The 20274-nt window shown below is 41.9% G+C and overlaps 1 protein-coding gene across 5 annotated transcripts in view; it reads right to left on the bottom strand.

Moving 5' to 3' along the window:
* hivep2a (HIVEP zinc finger 2a) overlaps positions 1 to 20274 on the bottom strand; it is a 125110-nt gene that overhangs the window by 75603 nt on the left and 29233 nt on the right. The window lies entirely within an intron of this gene.

The following is a 20274-nucleotide window of genomic DNA, read 5'->3' as shown; positions in this document are numbered from 1 at the left end:
AATGGTTAAATACACTTGGCGGCCCAAAAGAACTTCCTACGCTGCTGTTGAAGTACAGACCGCCTGTCTGTCTGCTTGTCTGTCTCACCATGTGTGTGAGTCTGTGTGTGTGTGTGTTGAATGATTGAGTTGAGAGAGACTGTCAAACACTGTCACTGACGGCTGCTGCGTCACCACAACAACGGCACACCAGGACATCCCCCCGCCCCTTTGCTTACTCACAACACACACACATATTACAGTACATAGACTAATCTGACTATACCTTAATTTTCTTCAATCACCATGGTAACAGATGTGCCTACCTGCCATCACACTTCCTCTCTTTTCTTACACACACTCACAGGTTCACCTCATCAGGACCATAATCCATCCATCCAGCTCTGTGTGTGTTTACTTGTGCTTCACCAGGCTGTCTGTGTGTGTGTGTGTGTGTGTGTGTGTGTGTGTGTGTGTGTGTGTGTGTGTGTGTGTGTGTGTGTGTGTGTGTGTGTGTGTGTGTGTGTGTGTGTGTGGAAGAGTGGGAGCCCTAGAGAAACACTCCTCTTGCCACAGGAGTAAAGCCCAGGCATGACGCAGAGCCAGAAATAGATGGTGGGGCCCTGATGGGGGGAGATGCACCCAGCCGACGCTCAAGGCACCTTTGCAGGGACCAGCTTTTCCTCTCTTTCTTCCACTTTCACACAAACACGCAGGCGCACACAAACACATGCGCACACACACAATCATTCCCACCTATGGACAATTTACACCATACAATGAACATAACATGTTTAAGGAATGTGGGAGGAAGTCAGAGTATCCGGAGAAAACCAAACATGCAGATTCCAAACGGAGATTCCGACCCTTAGCCCCCGACTGTGAGGCCAACAGCTCAAAACTCGGACCATTTCCACATTTTCTGTGGCTAAATTTCAATTGAAAATGAAGGGACCAAAAAAGTACTCAATTTCTTCAACATTCCAAACTTTTCCAACATGAAAACATTTGGCTCATTCGGACCTTCGAACAAACAAGTTTTTTCTCCCCCATAATTCTACATTTTACGCAACACAATCTGATCTTAAGAACTTTTTCGTAATGCATTCCAACACCAAAACAACAACAAAAAAATCAATCAGGGTATCCACATTACACAATCTAAACAGTCCAGGTTTTCCTGGATTTCCACATTTCAGTTAATTTAAACTCTCCAGGATACAAACACAATTTCTATACAAATGTTCTTGTCTAGTTATAAATAATGTTTTATTATTCACAATACATTTTAGAATCCAGTTGCTAACAAATAAGTTGACATTTGGAATGACGTATGCCAGATGAAGCCAACAATACAAAGCAACCAGGAAGTTTGATCTGGAAATCCACCAACAATTTAAGGACAAATATGAAGAAAAAAAACATCAGGAGAACAGACTGCCGCTGTGCTTTTTCATTTGTTTATTTACAACGACACCACAGAAAGGAAGAAGAAAATCACTCCGCGTGTTTGTTTTATTCATCTGTAGCTTCCAATCATGCTGCAAGAGGGTTCACTCCTTGAATCGGAGTGAATCCTCTTGTCTGTCATTCATGCTCTTTGTCTCTGTGGGTGAAGGTGGGGAGGCTAGCATACACACACACACAGAGTAGTGTAGAGGCTAGAAACATAAACACAAGGTAACATAGTAGAAATCATCTGGATCATCCTCAAAAACTACTCAATTATCCCCTTTCTGACATTTCTAAAAAGATTAATCAAAATCTGCCCATAACCTTTTGAGTTATGTTGCTAAATAGCGAACTAACTGTCAAACAGACCTTGGCGAATACATAATATCCTCGCAGAGGTAAAAAGAGTGTGATGATAACCATAGAAGGGGGGAGTAAAGCTCACAGTAAGGATTCATTGAATGTGGTCTAGGTTGCTGTGGACGTGTCGCCGCCATAGACGTCATCGTGTGCGAGAGCAGTGCTTACATAAACATTGATGCCATCATGATTGCGCCCAGATGGCTAATCTGTTGGCATGAGTCGCTATAGTGATGTCATCAAGGTGGTCTCTATAACTCAAAGATTGCTGATGATGAATTCAAAGAAACATCTCTGAAGTAATTTCACCATCAATTTGTCCTTGCTAATCATATTCATTTCCTGTATTTATCTTTACACCATGAATATTTCATAATGGAATTGGTCTGCCTGTAAAAGCTCTGCCCCCCAAAAAGCCTTTATCACGGACAAAAGTATTGGGACAGAGTGACAATGAGATGTTGGACTGGATCGAGACCTCATTCTTCATTATAGCAAAGACATTTCGGACAATTTTTTGCTTCCAGCTGTGTGGGAACATTTGGGAAGATTCTATTCCCATGCTGGTCAATATAGGGCAGGATTAGAGGAAATCAGACAGGAAATGGACTAAAACTCCCTCTGACGCAATCCAAATATCTTCGCAGGAAGAAGCCATTACTAGCTCTAGATTTTTATGCTGTATATATTACATATATTATGACATACCTGATATATCTTGTTATATGTTATTTGACATGTTATTCGATATATTATATATAATGTATAAAATGTCCTTATAGCAGGTAAGCAAACATGAAGATGTGCTGATGGATGAGGTGTGGAAGCACAAAGAAGAAAAAAGTAATTGTTTGTTTGCTTGCTTTAGTGACGCTGTGGAATGAGAGGGACCACTGTAACCCCTAAGCCACAGGGAGACCCGTTTGACTGTTATGCAACTAAGCATGTCTCTCTGAAGCACACACACGTACGCACACACGCACTTACACAAACTCACACAGGCACACACTCAACACACAACTGTTCCTGATTCCAGCAGTAACATGTAGCCCCGCTCCCTAGCTCTGTTCTCTTTCTGTTGACTTTGTGAACGCGCGTCTGATCACTTTGCTGCCAGCCTCTCAGTGTCACATTCAGCAGGTTTGGGGAATGCCCCTCTGCTCTATTCTGGCCCACATGGCGCCCTGACCTCCAGCCTGACAGGCCACCTGCTGTGAAACACCACTAACCTCGGGACGACGTTTGTGCAGCCAAACACGTGTCCATTTACACATGAACATATATTTACATGAACATATATTTACAAATATGAACATATAGTGCAATATATTTATCTGTACAGTAATCTATTTATTTATATCTGCACCTTATTGCTCTTTTATCCTGCACATAATGTAAAGTTCAAATTTGAACGACAATAAAAAGGAAGTCTAAGTCTATACTGTATGTGTCATACTTGACAGTCAACTACACTATTGCAGCACATAAAAGCATCACTTTTATCAAAGTTTAACTGGGATAAAAGTGTTATGTTAGAAAGTTAAAGTTAAAGTTAAAGTACCAATGATTGTCACACACACACTAGGTGTGGCGAGATTATTCTCTGCATTTGACCCATCACCCTTGATCACCCCCTGGGAGGTGAGGGGAGCAGTGGGCAGCAGCGGTGGCCGCGCCCGGGAATCATTTTGGTGATTTAACCCCCAATTCCAACCCTTGATGCTGAGTGCCAAGCAGGGAGGTAATGGGTCCCATTTTTTTATAGTCTTTGGTATGACTCGGCCGGGGTTTGAACTCACAACCTACCGATCTCAGGGCGGACACTCTAACCACTAGGCCACTCAGTTATGTTAGAAAGCAGGCGTGTGTTAGCGTGTTCAAGTTAACAGTCTACAGTGAACACTAGTTTATTGCTGTTAATAGGTTCTGGGCTTGACCGTGGTTATTGAATTCCCGCCTAGTCTGAATTATTCATTATATATCGGATATATTCAAGGTTTGAGCATAAACAACTGTTTACAGCTTTCTAAATATGTCTTATAACAAGGACTAACACCTACATCTTTACACTCTTTTAGTCCTAATAGTAATCTGCCTGAGGATCTAATTGGTTTGGTCTCATCACGTTGCCAATACTACTACTTTATTGATAGTTTTAGTTCATTTAGACATTTTATGCCTAATTTAGGCAAAAAAAAAAAAAGAGTAGTATATGCTTAGAACAAAAACTGTAATCGACTGAAACCTTAAACTTAAAAGCGCGATGTGGAGAGAGATTACCGTATTTTCCGCACTATAAGGCGCACCGGATTAAAAGGCGCACCTTCAATGAATGGCATATTTCAAAACTTTTTTCATATATAAGGCGCACCGGATTATAAAGCGCTCCTATGCATCCATTAGATGGAGCTGCGCTAAAGGGAATGTCAACAAAACAGTCAGATAGGTCAGTCAAACTTTATTAATAGATTACAAACCAGCGTTCTGACAACTCTGCTCACTCCCAAAATGAATAAACAGCTGTTTTATTATTTTCCCCGAGGTAAAGTCAGTGACGTGGTGTTTTGTTTATCTTTTAACAACAGCAAGGTATAACATGTAGTGCAGCATTTATATCACATAGTGGAGGGGAACTTTTCCCTGATTCAATAAACACGTAAAAAACAGTGATACTGTTACGGTAAATCAAACGTTAGTGCAATCACAATATAATAACACTCGAAATAGTGCAGAGCAATAACAATATATCAATAACTCAACGCTGCTCAAACGTTAATGTCATACAACACAACACACAAAATAAACATGTAAAGGTCACTTTATGAAGTTATTCCTCACCCACGAAACCCTCAAATTCTTCTTCTTCAGTGTCCGAATTAAACACCATTGATCCGTTTATGTTAAATTCTCTCGCTGCTGCTCTATTCCCGTGTTCTACTGCGTGACTGATCGTCTTAAGTTTAAACTCTGCGTCGTAAGCGTGTCTCTTAATAGGAGCCATTTTTGGGTTGGAAGCGCTTCTTCTTCTACGAGGGAAAATGAAGTCGGCGGCTGCTTACCGTAGAAGAAGAAGCGCTTCTTCTTCTACGGAGGAAAATGAAGTCGGCGGTTACTTACCATAGAAGAAAAACGTTTTCTTCTACGGGGGAAAAATAAGTTGGCGGCTGCTTACCGTAGTTGCGAGACCTAAACTTTATGAAAATGAAGTTTAGGTTGGTTGTGGCTCAATATTGGTCCATATATAAGGCGCACCGAATTATAAGGCGCACTTCAGCTTTTGAGAAAATTGGAGGTTTTTAGGTGCGCCTTATAGTGCAAAGTAAAGGGGAACTGCACTTGTTTTGGAATTTTTTCCTATCATTTACAATCCCTATGTAAAACTAGAACACGTCTTTTTTTATGCATTCTAATTCATAAAGTACGGCAAGTACGAGGTGGCTAACAATGCAGATAATGGGAGTGCCGTATTCCGCCCATAAAGCCCTCAAAAAAACATCCTAAACCCGCCAACAATGCTCCATTTACATCTTGTGACCTAAATATTAACCAAATATTAGCAATATTGTACCTTTGTTATTGCGCTAACGCAGATAAACTACTTCTAGCGGCATCGTGATCATAGAGCTAACTACCTTACGCAGCTATTGATATACTGAGCTGCTACTGTATAGCTTCTGAGTTGGTAAAAGTTAATTCTAAATAATAAAATCATGCCTCTCACCTATGTAGTAGAAAGTTGTTGCCATAAATCGAGAAGTTGGTCAACTTTGACATCCAACTCATACCCGGAGATGGCGAGAAAGACACGAAAAGACGCTCATTTGAGGCACCTCTTCTATAAACTCTTCGTGAGGATTATGATTAATTCTTCATTTAAACAGGAATATATTAACATCCCATCAGTTGGCACCATAGAGAGAGCAGACATTGTACAGTAAGTGATTTTTGAATTATGTTTGTAGTTTGTATATTTTGTTCAGCACTTAGCAATACGTCTGCATTATGCTTAGTGTTTCACTAAAGCTTAAACTGTTTAGCGCACAGCTTCTAAAATGTGTTGCATAAATGTAAGGTTCTAATCTAGATCATCATTTGTCCCAAACTAGTCTCTCTCACAAAGTCTGCCATGAGTAGTAGAATGGCTGTAGTTGAAGGAAATAGCGAACGTTGTGATGCGTGTGTGAAATGAATACGCCGCCACATGCCTAAAATGAGCAACATACATAAATATTGCATGTTATTAGGAATGTGTCTGTTACTACATATAGGATATATACAGTCGCGATCAAAAGTTTGCATACACTTGTAAAGAACATAATGTCATGGCTGTCTTGAGTTTCCAATAATTTCTACAACTCTTATTTTTTTGTGATTGGAGCACATACTTGTTGGTCACAAAAAACATTCATGAAGTTTGGTTCTTTTATGAACTTATTATGGGTCGATTGAAAATGTGACCAAATCTGCTGAGTCAAAAGTATACATACAGCAATGTTAATATTTGGTTACATGTCCCTTGGCAAGTTTCACTGCAATAAGGCGCTTTTGGTAGCCATCCACAAGCATCTGGCAAGCTTCTGGTTGAATTTTTGACCACTCTTCTTGACAAAATTGGTGCAGTTCAGCTAAATGTGTTGGTTTTCTGACATGGACTTGTTTCTTCAGCACTGTCCACACGTTTAAGTCAGGACTTTGGGAAGGCCATTCTAAAACCTTAATTCTAGCCTGATTTAGCCATTCCTTTACCACTTTTGATGTGTGTTTGGGGTCATTGTCCTGTTGGAACAACCAACTGCGCCCAAGACCCAACCTCCGGGCTGAGGATTTTAGGTTGTCCTGAAGAATTTGGAGATCATTTTCCTTTTTCATTGTCCCATTTACTCTCTGTAAAGCACCAGTTCCATTGGCAGCAAAACAGGCCCAGAGCATATTACCACTGCCATGCTTGACGGTAGGATTGGTGTTCAGTGGCCTAGTGGTTAGAGTGTCCGCCCTGAGATCGGTAGGTTGTGGGTTCAAACCCCGGCCGAGTCATACCAAAGACTATAAAAATGGGACCCATTACCTCCCTGCTTGGCACTCAGTATCAAGGGTTGGAATTGGGGGTTAAATCACCAAAAATGATTCCCGGGCGCGGCCACCTCTGCTGCCCACTGCTCCCCTCACCTCCCAGGGGGTGATCAAGGGTGATGGGTCAAATGCAGAGAATAATTTCGCCACACCTAGTGTGTGTGTGACAATCATTGGTACTTTAACTTTAACTTTTAACTTAAAGGCCTCACCTTTTCTCCTCCAAACATATTGCTGGGTATTGTGGCCAAACAGCTACATTTTTGTTTCATCTGACATCACATGGACAAAGATAAGACCTTCTGGAGGAAAGTTATGTGGTCATCACTTTGCTCCTGCTCTAGTCGTACCTGTAGATCCCTGGAAATGGCGCGCACACACGCACACAAACAAAAAAAAACACACAAATTACACACTCAAGCATCCGCACAGACTTCCAGTTGCTGACATCGGCTCCTAAAGGTCAGCAGCCTCTAGTTGTGGAGCTCAAAGTGAGGTTCATTAACGTTAACGCGTCAAAAGACAAAATGTGAGCTTCCACTTGAATTAGCAACAATATACGGCGACTTGAAGAGACACAGTGACAGACGTCACCTGATTGTTGACACTCACAATTTTGCGTCTATAAGTCTATGTGGTGAGTTAGTAGAAGAACAAGAGCTAGACTCCCATTGGACGTTGAGCTGCTTGAACTCAATCAGCTGTGAGTGACAGGCTCTTTATCTGTGAGCAACATTACACTGCTTCCTGTCTGTAAGACCACCAGAAGGGCTTCTGGAGCACCACGGGGACATATCACCGGGGCTTGCTTGGGGACGACTCCAAATTATTTCAGCTCTAAGGGGCGAGTCAGCTGACAGGCAGAAACACATACAAAAGGTTCTGACAAAGTGGAATGGTGACGGCGTTAGTCAGCGTGTGTCATGAACTGAAACTAGCTTGAAGCTACACACGCGGTATTCAAGAGCATTGTAATGAAGAGACGTTGCCCCTCCCACAATCCTAAACCGTGACAAGCTGATGCCGCAACGTGAGTCACCGCCAAATCTACAACACACTAGACAAGTGCCAACAGGTCGCCAAACGATAAAAGTGTCGAACCAGAATGTCGAGGAAACGCTGCCGCTGCCAGGCAGTCACCATGTGTAAACGCCAGTCGGCCAGCCAGCGCTCGGTTAACTAATTAGAGAGCTCGTTTATCTCATTAGGCTCTGATTGATCTGCCAGCTGATGGACTGGAAGGCCGGCGCCCGGCATGAGTCTGTCGTACGTCAGCCTGAGCCCTCTAATCGATGTAAACAACACCGGCCAGAGTTTAAACGTTACGTAAACTCGTTATCTGTCGCCCAACGTCAGTAGAAGGTCGACCTCTCCGCTGTTGGCGCTGCTAGAAGAGCTAAGTGCTGTGGGACAGTCAGCCACAGATGTGCTATGGCGGTCACAACAAATCGATGTGGCGTCGAATCGGGGTGAAAGCTTTTTTTCTGTGTGCGTGTGGCCCTTCACTCTACCTCCTTCTTTTAAGCGTGCACACAGCTGATTGCACAAACAATGTAAACACTTCAGTTTCCGAGTGAAACTTTATGTGGAAAAAAACACAATTGACTTTACTGAGCAAAATGGTCTAATCAAGGGGACTTTGTTAGCAATTAGAGGTCAAATAAAGTACTGGTCAGCTGATGAGTCACTCTGTGCTTCCAAGCAATAAACCCACAGAGAAAACAAAGTTGTTTAGATCCAACTTAGGGATCCAGGAAGCTGGAAATTGTCTGATGAGTGTCGGGAAGCAAAGTTAAAGCAGTTTGAGAATGTTCCCTCAAATCTGGAGGGGTATACCGTATTTTCCGCACTATAAGGCGCACCTAAAAACCACAAATTTTCTCAAAAGCTAACAGTGCGCCTTATAACCCGGTGCGCTTTATTACGATTAATTTTCATAAAGTTTCGATCTCGCAACTTCGGTAAACAGCCGCCATCTTTTTTCCCGGTAGAACAGGAAGCGCTTCTTCTTCTACGCAAGCAACCGCCAAGGAAAGCACCCGCCCCCATAGAACAGGAAGCGCTTCACCCGCCCCCATAGAACAGGAAGCGCTTCACCCGCCCCCGGAAGAAGAAGAAAAAACGCGCGGATATCACCGTACGTTTCATTTCCTGTTTACATCTGTAAAGACCACAAAATGGCTCCTACTAAGCGATCCGGTTCATAAAAAGACGCAATCTCTCCATCCGCACACGGATTACTACCGTATTTCACAGCAACTGAACCGCACTGTGGAACGGGAGCACGTACGGTGAATATTCGCGCAACAGGGAATGAGAAGTCATCCTTCACTGTGGTTCTAGCTTGCCATGCTAACTTCCACTCATGGTGATATTCAAAAGGAAGACCTTGCCAAAAGAGACCTTTCCAGCCGGCGTCATCATAAAAGCTAACTCGAAGGGATGGATGGATGAAGAAAAGATGAGCGAGTGGTTAAGGGAAGTTTACGCGAAGAGGCCGGGTGGCTTTTTTCACACAGCTCCGAAGGCGAACACACCTTCACTAAGACAGGCAGACAGCCTCGGACGACATACGCCAACATTTGCCAGTGGATCGTAAATGCTTGGGCAGATATTTCGGTCACAACTGTGGTCCGAGCTTTCCGGAAGGCAGGATTCACAGAACAACAGCGACACTGACTCCCGATGACTTCTACGAGACGGAACCGGCCATTTTGGATACCACGCTTGCGCAACTTTTCAATTCGGACACCGAAGACGAAGAATTCGAAGGATTTACGAATGAAGAATAACTTCAGAAGGTGAGCGCTATGTTTATTTTGTGTGTTGTGACATTAACGTTCGAGCAACATTATGTTACTATTGCTCTACACCATTTTGAATTTTACTATGTTTGTGATTGCACATTTGCGTACATTTTGGGACAGAGTTGTTAGAACGCTGGTTTTCAATATATTATTAAAGTTTGACTGAACTATCTGACTGTTTTTTTGACATTCACTTTAGCGCAGCGTTTTTTTGACATTCACTTTAGCGCAGCGTAGGCGCGGCTTATAGTCCGGGGCGGCTTATTGGTGGACAAAATTATGAAATATGTAATTCATAGAAGGTGCGGCTAATAATCCGGTGCGCCTTATAGTGCGGAAAATACGGTACCCACACCTGAGAGTTCCTGGCATGACCAAGACCTCCTGGTATGTTTGTGATGTGACACACACTTCCACATCGTACTTCCTGCTTAACGTTCAGCTTGGCAGTGACGCAACAGCTCTGTGAGAGGACGACGAGAGGCTAAAGTGTACAAAATCTGCAGCACTCTGCATCAAATATGCATCCAATTATATAATGCACGCTCTTACATAACACAGCGTGTCCCTGTCTTCACCCTACACTCTTTCCATGCTCATCAAGCCATCTTGGCCAGGAGAGCTAAATATAACCGCTCTTTGGGAGAGGATGCAGGAGAGGGTGACGGAGGAAGCGGAATCAGGAGATGAATGAGCAAAGGATGGAGAGGACCACACTATGACAGAGATGTAAAGAAGATAAGGGAGGAAGATAGAAGGAGGAAACAGGACAAGAATGACAGAGGAGGGAGGCTCGAGGTGAGAGTGGGGGAATTGAGATTTCTAAAGATGGAGGAGAGGTAAGGACAGACAAGAGAATATGATGGATGCTAGAAAAAGATGGATGAAAAGTTGGAGGGGGGGAAAAGATGAAAGGAGAAAATAAGTAGATCTTGAAAGAGGAGGATGGATGGGGAAGAGTTAAAGACAGATGAGAGGGCGGTTGGAGGACGTTAAAAGAAGGCAGTGGTGTGCCGTCAGGGTCAGCAAGGCCTTCTCTGCTGGCCAAACATAACCAGGAATCATAATCATAATTAAAGATAAAAGTATTTTTTCATTTACTTTCCCTAAATATCTAAAAGTATTCATATTATTTTCATGTCATATTATGCTCCTTCCAGCGCTGTTGTTTTTAGTTTATATAGTTTTTATCCAATCAGAATTCAGCTAGCTTATGTTGCCATGCTGTACCGAATCTGCCACAGGTCTTCAGATTCATCAATGCTGGCGTTTGTGCGCTGTAATTGAACGGGGACATACAGTGACAGACAGTTGCAATAGCCAATCAGATCACACGTTGTTGTAAGTAAGGCCTTATAAATGGCCTAAGGCAGATATTAAGTGATGTTATGAGCCAGGTAACATAATAACCCAGCATGCCACAGTAGTAAAGAGCATGCGCAATAGCCCTGTTTAGGTTGTTTAATGTCGACATGCTGGCATTGGATGTTATTGATGAGCACGCTGTGGAGTAAACTTTAAGAACTCAGCCAACACGCCTCATCTGCATCTTTTATGATTAGACAAGACAACACATATATTTGCAAGGCCATTTTCAAGAAGGATATTTAAAGAGAAACTACATCTTGGGAGACCATCTCAGCCAACTCCGGAAGCTAGCTCAGCTGTCGATGAAATGTGAATTCAGATATTCTATTTCTTTATTTTTTCCACGTTTAAAATGTTTTTTGCAACTTTATTTTTGACAGTACCACATAAGGTATGTTTTAATTGCGCCAGAAAATAACCTGTTTTGTACAATGCCCAGTAGGGAGTAAATGTGATCCTGTATAGTATTTCTCCAGCAATGGTCATGTGGGGACATAAATGATGGTATTTTGAGAGGTAATCTTTGAAGTTGGACATCACTGAAGGCCTAGGTGAGAAACGCACTGCCCGCCAGAAGAAGGAGGGGAGTAAAGGAAAGGAGGGGAGAAGGCAGAGAATAGGATGATTTTGAGGATGGGGAGAGGTAAGGACACATGAGAGGATATGATAGATGCGACGAAAAGAAAAAGTTGGAGGATGTGACAAGTTGAAGTGATAAAGGATGGCGATCTACAGTATAAGGACAATGATGGAGAAAATGAAGAAAGAAGGATGGAGGTGATGAAAGTTTCTTGTATTGACATCGTAATTCAACCCGTCTGATGAAAATGAGGATGATGAAAGTCTTTATAATTGATAACAGACAACGTCCCAAAGAAGGCTAACTTCATCAGGTGTCAATCAATAATCAATATCAGCAATTTAGGGGGCTCAATAGTATTGTTGTTGACTTTTCTGTGTGTTAAAGTTCATGGCAACATCTGTGAAAGCGTCAGAGGTTCCTCTTTTCCCCCAATTCTTCACTTATACTTGACCTTACACACACACACACACACACACACACACACACACACACACACACACACACACACACACACACACACACACACACACACACACACACACACACACACACAAGAAAAAAAAAAGTGTACTTTATGATGTTGGTGAGAACCACAAAGCAGTGGTTGAGGTAGCCCTGTATGTGGATGGAGATAAGTGTTATGTTTTTTCTTGCTCACTCCAAATGTGTTGCTGACACCAGCAGCTTGCAGGGGGCGGGCGACCACAGTGTTTGTGAAAAAGAGCCTGATTTGTTCCACTCCAGTCTTGTAGGTGGCAGCAATGCACATACAGCAAAGAGCTGATCAAAACCTAAATATGAATGCATTTAAAACGGTACTAAAGTGCCATTAAAACAAATCCTGACGGAAACGCCTGAAAACAAAGAACCTTCCAGCACAAGTCAACATCATCTCACGTTAACAAGCTGCTGTGTTTCACAGATACATTAGGGGGATGTCTACAGGGCGCTAGCATTCAACACACATTATACTTTCTTGGCAGAAGAAACATTAAAAATTGTGATGTCTTTTTAAGAGCAATATTATTGTTATTTAAGTGTTTATGAATAATTTTCCGTTTAAATTTGTAAAGGTTTTAAGGGCGTTTTTTTTCTCTCTTTTTTTACAAATGTTGGATGTCCGGTTTATGTGACGTCAAGCGGGTTTACAACCTGTTGTAGATACTATGTCATTATTCGATTATTTTGTACTAAGAGAGCAGCACATAGGTTCATTATTTATACTAGTTATACTAGTTTACTTGCTCGATTTGTTTATATAAGCTTAGATTGTAGTGTGTTATTTGTTATTTGAATGTTCACAGTTTCCAAAAACAATTTGAAATGTGGACATTCAAATAACAAATAACACACTACAATCTAAGCTTGTAGTGTGACCAAAGAGGAAAAGAACCATCCGGATTTTTATAGGCGCAAAGTTGAAAAACCAGCATCTGTGATGGTATGGGGGTGTATTAGTGCCCAAGACATGGGTAACTTACACATCTGTGAAGGCGTCATTAATGCTGAAAGGTACATACAGGTTTTGAAGCAACATGGCGTGGCGCAGTGGAAGAGTGGCCGTGCGCGACCCGAGGGTCCCTGGTTCAATCCCCACCTAGCACCAACCTCGTCATGTCCGTTGTGTCCTGAGCAAGACACTTCACCCTTGCTCCTGATGGGTGCTGGTAGCGCCTTGCATGGCAGCTCCCTCCATCAGTGTGTGAATGTGTGTGTGAATGGGTAAATGTGGAAGTAGTGTCAAAGCGCTTTGAGTACCTTGAAGGTAGAAAAGCGCTATACAAGTACAACCCATTTATCATTTATTTATATGTTGCCATCCAAGCAACGTTACCATGGACGCCCCTGCTTATTTCAGCAAGACAATGCCAAGCCACGTGTTACATCAACGTGGCTTCATAGTAAAAGAGTGCGGGTACTAGACTGGCCTGCCTGTAGTCCAGACCTGTCTCCCATCGAAAATGTGTGGCGCATTATGAAGCCTAAAATACCACAACGGAGACCCCCGGACTGTTGAACAACTTAAGCTGTACATCAAGCAAGAATGGGAAAGAACTTCACCTGAGAAGCTTAAAAAATGTGTCTCCTCAGTTACCAAACGTTTACTGAGTGTTGTTAAAAGGAAAGGCCATGTAACACAGTGGTGAACATGCCCTTTCCCAACTACTTTGGCACATGTTGCAGCCATGAAATTCAAAGTTAATTATTATTTGCAAAAAAAAATATAAAGTTTCTGAGTTTGAACATCAAATGTCATGTCTTTGTAGTGCATTCAATTGAATATGGGTTGAAAAGGATTTGCAAATCATTGTATTCCGTTTATATTTACATCTAACACAATTTCCCAACTCATATGGAAACGGGGTTTGTAGATTGTTTTAAACCATACTTGCCAACCCTCTCGGATTTTCCGGGAGACTCACGAAATTCAGCGCCTCTCCCGAAAACCTCCCGGGACAAATTTTCTCCCGAAAATCTCCCGAAATTCAGGCGGACCTGAGTGACGTGTCGACAGCCTGTTTTCACGTCCGCTTTCCCACAATATAAACAGTGTGCCTGCTCAATCACGTTATAACTGTAGAATGATCGAGGCCAGTTCTTGGTTTCTTATGTGTGTTTATTGTTAGGCAGTTTCATTAACGTCCTCGCAGCGCGGCAACAACACACAACTACAGCAGTCATGTTTCCGTCTACCGTAAAGCAGTTCGTCTGCCGTAAACAGCAATGTTGTGACACTCTTAAACAGGACAATACTGCCATCTACTGTACATGCATATGTGACATTAACATCTACGGCTTTTAGAGAGTGCAGTGCACAACTGCGCACAAAACAAGGAGACGAAGCAAAATGCATCATCAGAGAGGGTGTTCAGCATGGTTAGAAAAATAGTGACAGAGAATAGAACAAGGATGGACAATTCAACCCTTAACTCAACAATGAGTAGATGAATGTTATGTGTGTGTGTATATGTGTAAATAAATGAACACTGAAATTCAAGTATTTCTCTTATTTACACATTATATATATATATATATATATATATATATATATATATATATATATATATATATATGTAGAATTCACTGAAAGTCAAGTATTTCTTATATGTATATATATGAAATACTTGACTTGGTGAATTCTAGCTGTAAATATACTCCTCCCCTCTTAACCACGCCCCCAACCACGACCCACCCCCTACACCTCCCGAAATCGGAGGTCTCAAGGTTGGCAAGTATGTTTTAAACCACTATTGAAAATATAGCTGTTGGATGTGTTCTCGTATTTTCTGGCTTAAAAAATTTAAAATGTCCTTTTGCACTTGTGACTTCAAGCATATTTAAGGAGTTAAATCAATTGATCAACACATTATTCATTTTTTAAATTATTTACTACAGTTTGCATGACAACAATGACAACATTGAACGTTAAACAAAAGAAACCTCACAGAGCTTCACTTTATTCCCTAATGTCCAAACTGAGGGAGGAACGTCTCCAAACATACTTTCTTTTTTTTTCAGATCTCATTTGAATGTATTTGCATATATATTTTAAGCTGTCTGCTTACTTTGTATATTATCCGCTGGGAGTTAAATATAAGACACAGGTATATTTACACAACATGATTTTAACACACCCACACACACACACGCGCACACAGATGTGATGAAAGAGTGAATAAATAACTTGAATGTGTCCACACATGCTGTCAATGACTTGAGAGAGGTAAGACAGAGAGAGACCTTGTGCTGTCAGCCCAGAGAAGAAAGGAGGATTGTTCTGCTTTTTTGGTTTTAGGATGAAAGAGGACACAAGGAAGAAGAGGAGGGAACCAGACAAGGAAAAAAATAGGAAGATAGTTTTGAGAGGGAACAATCAAAAAGGTGAAGAGGACAAAAGGATGCAGGCTGCTGGAAAAGTTTTAGGCTGCAGGTGTTGTATGTATTAACCAGTGGTGTGCCGTCAGGACCAGCAAGGCCTTCTCTGCTGGCCTAACGTAACCAGAACTCTTGATCATAATTAAAGATAAAAGTAATTTTTAATTTACTTTCTCTAAATATTTAAAAGTATTCATATTCTCTTCATGTCATATTATGCTCCTTCCAGCGCTGTTGTTTTTAGGTTATAGAGTTTTTATCCAATCAGAATTCAGCTAGCTTATGTTGCCATGATGTACGAAATCTGCCAGGGCCTTCAGAATCAACAATGCGGGCATCCATGCGCTGTAAGTGAACGGACACAAACATTTGACAGACAGTTGCGATAGCCAATCAGATCACAAGTTGGTGTCAGTAAGGCCTTCTAGATGGCCTAAGGCAGATTAATATCTGTTATGAGCTGGGTAACATAAGGACTCCATTACCCAGCATGACACAGTAGTGAAGAGCATGCGCTGTAGCCCCGTTTAGGTTGTTGAATGTAGACATGCCGGCAACTGGATGTTATTGATGAGCACGCTGTGGAGTAAACTTTAAAAACTCAGCCAACACGCCTCGTCTGCATCTTTTATGAGTAGACAAGACAACACATATATTTGCAAGGCCATTTTCAAGAAGGATATTTAAACAGAAACTACATTTTGTGAGAACATGTCGGCCAACCCCGGAAGCTAGCTCAGCTGTCGATGAAATGTGAGTTCAAATATTTTATTTCTTTATTTTTTCACGTTTAATATGTTTTTTGCAATTTTTATTTTGACAGTACCAAATAAGGTATATTTTAATTGCTGATGCAGGTTTATTGATTTTTAAATGCGCCAGAAAATAACTTGTTTTGTACAATGCCCAGTAGTGAGTAAATGTGTTTCTGTATCGTATTTCTCCAGCAATGGTCATGTGGGGACATAAATTATGGTATTTTGAGATGTAATCTTTGAAGTCGGACATTACTGAAGGCCTAGGTGGGAAACGCACGGCCCGCCACTGGTATTAACTATTGCTAACTATTTGTTTGTCACCTGAAACCCAAAGCTGACTTAAATAGAACTATTTCACCTTCAATTAAGTAATCAAAAAAACTAACTTTTTTATGTATGGAAACAGTTTGGACACCCCTGCGTTTGACAGAGACAAAGGAGCTCGCAAGTATTGCGAGCTTCTTCTCATAATACCCTGCCTAGCGCCATAGTGGAGCTTATCTTGTCTTATTGCCATGTGGAGTTAGCGCCGGTGGCTAGCTCGTGACAGCTAATCCTAGATGCTAAAGGAACAAACCCATTCCGCCCCCCCATAATGTCAGTGGCATGAGATTATGATTAGCCGAGAAATAAATTCTTCATCAGAGGATGACAACAAGGACATGTAAAGATGACGTGTAGTGTTTCACAACGTTTATGCACCTGCTAGTGACTCTCTTGCTTCCACCATCTTGACTTAATGTGTGAGGACAGGAAATCATGTCATCAAAACAACAGCTTTGCTCTCTAAAGGGCCTAAAATTGACTGCTCTCTGTCTCCAAATAGCAGCCTTCATACCAGCCCTCCTCTTCCTCCTCAGCTCAACACGGGCCTTATTCTCGTACCCTCCTCTTCCTCCTATCTCGGGCAGGAAGCCAGCCATCGGCACCACAGAGGCCAGCCACCTGTTCTCCGACGACGGGAAAGATGGAGAACGTGATGAAGATGAAGGACGGGCAGGCGCTGAGATTGGGGAGATGTCATAGAAATGACTGGAAGGTAAAGCAGGGTGGGAAGGAGGCAAGAGAAAGAGGATATAAACAAGGTAATAAGGTGAAAATGAGGCAGGAGAAAGATGACAAAAGGTAAGAAAGAAGCAGGAAAAAGAGAACAAAAAGGTAAGAAGACAAAGAGGCAGGAGAAAAAGGACAAAAAGGTGGGAAGGCAAGAAGGAGTATAGGAGAAATAGGACAAAAACGAAAGAAGGAGGCAGAAGAAATAGCACAGAAAGGTAGGAATGTAAGAAAGAGGCCGGAGAAATGGGACAAAAAAGGTAGGGGGAAGGAGAAAGAGGACAAAAGGAAAGAAGGGGAGAAGAAGGCAGGAGAAAGAGGACAAATAGTTAAAAACTTAAGAAAGAGGCAGAAGCAGGAGGAAGAGGACAAAGAGGTAAAAAAGTAAGAAAGAGGCATGGGAGGCAGGAGGAAGAGGAAAACAGGAATGGGAGGAGAGAGGGTGCAAGGGGTTGAGCAAGCAGAAGAAGGAGAAAAGAAAAAGGACAGCAAAGGAGAGCAAAAACAAGTTCTGTCAGGTTTGAACACCACCTAACGATATCTTCACTCATTTTCACTTTCACTTTCACCTTAGGTCAAAATGCACTGCCTCTCACTTGTCATGAACATGAATAGTAAAGATGATGGAGAACAGAAATGAAGGACAAGACATTCTTCGGCGTCTGTGTAGCTTTAGCTAGTGGCTACAAGCCACGCTCTGACTCGAGCCCAGAACTGCCTGGAGGCCTCACGACACCTCTCAAAACGTCAAACATTACCGTGAAGACAAACACTCAAAGAGGCTCAAAAGACGACCTCTGTCAAACAAAACCTGCCTTTCACCGCCAGTCATGTGACTTCTTACATGATTGCCCGCCGACAGGAATAGCAAAGTGGAAAACTAATGGAATGTACATGCAGAAAACTAAGTGAAATACATATACTGTACATGATGAATGCAATGTATACATGAGCAATTAACATCACTTTTACTTTTATTGAACACTCTAGTTGGCCACAAAGGCGATGAGGTGTATGTGTGGGGGATTGGGGGCTGGGGGGAGGAGGGGTATCCAAGTAGATACCACCATCGTACTTTGCTGCAAGTTCTTTCTTGAATTCAATAACGTTTCTCACCGAGGTGTACCCCGCCTTCTGCCCAAATGCAGCTGGGATAGGCTCCAGAACCCCCGCAACCCCAAAATTGACAAGCGGTAGAAAATGGATGAATTAATGTTTATTATTTATATATTATTGTACTTTTAGACTTTTGTACTTTTGATTTTTGCCATATACAATTCCTAATTAATTCACTGCTGACTTGCTTGTTTGTTTATAATCATGAAAATCAATAAAACATATCAATAACAAAAAACAGTATTTCAACGGTGTACGGATGTTTACACGGCAAAAAAAATTCTTCAATTAGAAGACATTTAGAATGAGGAAATGCAGTGTACGCATAGCTCCAGCTGTGGTCAGCTCATAGTTGTAACTAAACATGGCACTGTAGCGTGAGTGGCTTCTGACCAATCATTTAAGAGCGGGTCTGAAACAGAGTTTGCCATACTGTCTTTATAAACGACTCTGTCACTAGTGGTACGCGGGCTCCATCAAGTGGTGCGCCAAAGAACACTAGATTAAAGTACAGTGTTTTATTTTATTATATTCAATCACAATGTTACTGTTCAAACTGTGTGTAATGTTACAGTGGCCAAAATATGAAGTATACTTGTTAAATAAAACATCTGCCTTGTTTTAATGACTACTTAGGCCTACTACACTGCTGTATTATAATGTTGGTTATTATGGTGGTACTTGACGAGCCTAGTTTTTTTTGAGGTGGTGCTTGGTGACAAAAGTTTGAAAACCGCTGTCCTAAAATGTTTTCAAGCACACAGACTTTCCTGTCGGGAAATTTTCACTAAGCAAGGTGGCTAATGCTCACATGTTTGCTGAAAGCACACATGCAAATTGTCTGCTCATGTGTAAACTATATCTCAACAAGCTGTTCCAGGATGTTCACACTTCCCTTACAGGAGGCTGTCTACACAGGCACGGTACAAAGAGCACACACATATATGCGCGCGCATACACACCTAGCACTAACATGCATTAAACATGCATGGACAATGTAAATATGGAGTCACAGTCTCAACTACTTGTATAGAACATTTCACACCTGCGCTCTCTCATGCTCGCATGCAAACACATACGCACAAACAATCATGCAATTGCAGTGCCGGGCAGGAAGTGTGCAAGCTGCAGAAGCACTGAATCTGTCATTTGCATGTTGAACGACACGGAAGTGATAGGTTCTGTGATGTACAAAACACACATACGTACTGTATGTATGCACACACAGACATACACACTAACTTGCATTCATAATTTTTCATGTGATTTGAATGTGCATACAAAGCTTTCAGTGGACAAGAGACTCGATGGCGGAAACGGGAAATGGACAAAATTGTAGTTGTCTGGGAAACAGTCGTGTGCCATGTTACTATTTGAATGTGTTATCTCATTGGAGAGCTCTCAAACACACACGCACACACACACACGCACACGCACACGCGCACACACACACACACACACACACACACACACACACACACACACACACACACACACACACACACACACACACACACACACATACACACGAGCATGCACACACCGACATGCACACAAAATGCCTGTATGTGAGTGGAAAAGAAACCTTCCTCTCTGTGTGATTCTGTCAAGAGCACAGCTTGCATCGGTCGTAGCAAGCTGGCATCACCAAGGCAACAAAATATACACTTCGTCTTCACCTCTTGCCTTTTTCAACTCACTTTCTTTATTTGATCAGATTATTGTGTGTGTATTATAGTCACTTCCTGTAGTCCTCAGCCAATCAGACAGCAGGGATAAATGTGATTGCTTTATGATCACTAACAAGAGTTTTTTTTTTCATGCATGTACAGACTCTGTAGTTACCATGGAG

Source organism: Nerophis lumbriciformis, linkage group LG34 (genome assembly GCF_033978685.3).
Source record: "Nerophis lumbriciformis linkage group LG34, RoL_Nlum_v2.1, whole genome shotgun sequence".
NCBI lineage: Eukaryota > Metazoa > Chordata > Actinopteri > Syngnathiformes > Syngnathidae > Nerophis > Nerophis lumbriciformis.
This window is presented reverse-complemented; position numbering and strand designations above follow the sequence as displayed.